We start from the raw sequence: 1634 nt of genomic DNA, 5'->3' as shown, positions 1-1634 counted from the left end.
AAAGGGCACAGAGCACAGAGTGTGACACAGGAGCGTAGCTTCTCAGAGAAGGGGCAAAGGTACATGTCACGTACCAATCAAGCTGTCTGCCCAAGCCCAGAGGGATCAGTGGTATTCGGGAGCTGACTGAGTACTTTGTTCATCAGCTGGGGAAAGAATTTTACATACAGAATCATGTTTTGTTTTATTTTCTGAAAACTGCAAAAAGAGCTCATACTGTGACTAAAGGCTCCCTCTTCTGTTTCTAGCTGCTATTGCACGTTTTCTTTAACATGCACAAATGTGAAAGACAATCCAGGTTTCCTTGTGCTGTGCAAGTAGTTTTGTAATTCCCCATTTCAAAACACACATATATATCTGATGTTAGAGAAGGAGAAAGGCTTAACAGATGATATTAAATATCCCTGCTAAGCTTGGGATCAGGGAAGCAGACTGCTAAGGAGAGATACGAGGCTCCTGGAGAGTACCATTTGAGGCAGGATATTCTCACGATATCTTCCAGTGTCCCTAATTTTTATTGGATCTAAACCACTGCTAAAACGAAGTCTTCTAAGCATAATCTTATCTGAACAAGAGGTGTTGTTGTTTATCTCCTGTAATCCCAAGGTTTCTGAAATAGTATGACACGCAGAAGTTTATTGTCAGCAATAGCTGATTTTTTTCATAATTTTCGCAGCTTCTGAGCCCACGTGAAGTTTGCCATGGTGGAAATGTTGCTTCACCTGCAAATGTCTGGCTGTAACTTAATGCATGTTTACCACAGCCATTGTAACTACAAAAAACTTCGTGCTGGTAAGGATGGTGACTCAGGTCGCTTCACAAGAGTGGACTCAGGTAAGAAATAAATGTATTTCTTAAGTAAGGAACAAATCTTCTTTGCCCTTTGACCAAAGGCAGAGTCCCATTTGTACTGTTTTTCACCAGCCTTTCATCTTCCTCAGGAGTTGTAATACTCTTGCAAGATGCTGCAAGTGTACTTCTGTTTAATATCAAAGACAGGACTGAGGCTGGGATGCATCTCTCAAGCTGCAACCCATCATGTCAGGTGAGTAAGGAACAACTGAGAGTGCTGGACCTATGCCATCAGTGGGACTACATCATTAGAGGAGATGGTGAGAGGATCTGCCTTTCATTTACCACAAACTTCTTTTGACAGTGAACCGAAGAATGAAGAATAGGGAATGCCTGGACTCAGTCCCCTGACAAAAAAATCTAGATACTTTGTAATACCATCATTTAGGAGCTTTCCATGGGTCAGCAGCATCTGTAATTTTGGTTCTTGGAAAGTAATTGTTCATTTGCTTTGTGACTAGCATAATTTTACTTAGATAACTCTTACAATAAAAGACATCAATGCCTGTTATACTTTTTGTTTCAATGACCGCTAGAAGACAAAGCATGTCCATGTAATTAATAAAGGTACCATAATTAGAGGGCTGTACAGTTAAGGCAGCAATCACTACTGATATGGTACTGGTTTCTGCCATACTTCTGCCACAGTATGACTCCAAGGAGTCTTAACAGCCTCAGGATACTTACACTTTTGTACCAAAATGAACATATTTAAGCACCCAACTCAACACAATGGAAACAAGACGGTAGCAGATACTTGCTCCTGAGAACCTGCCAGCCTT

The 1634-nt window shown here is 41.0% G+C and overlaps 1 long non-coding RNA gene across 1 annotated transcript; it reads left to right on the top strand.

Moving 5' to 3' along the window:
- The first annotated feature begins 681 nt into the window (after nucleotides 1-681).
- On the top strand, nucleotides 682-1363 carry LOC138683851 (uncharacterized). Its single transcript, XR_011323304.1, has 3 exons — nucleotides 682-834; nucleotides 942-1045; nucleotides 1157-1363. It is a non-coding gene; the product is annotated as an uncharacterized lncRNA (long non-coding RNA).
- Nucleotides 1364-1634: the final 271 nt, after the last annotated feature.

This window comes from Haliaeetus albicilla, chromosome Z (genome assembly GCF_947461875.1).
Source record: "Haliaeetus albicilla chromosome Z, bHalAlb1.1, whole genome shotgun sequence".
Classification (NCBI taxonomy): Eukaryota; Metazoa; Chordata; class Aves; order Accipitriformes; family Accipitridae; genus Haliaeetus; species Haliaeetus albicilla.
This window is presented reverse-complemented; position numbering and strand designations above follow the sequence as displayed.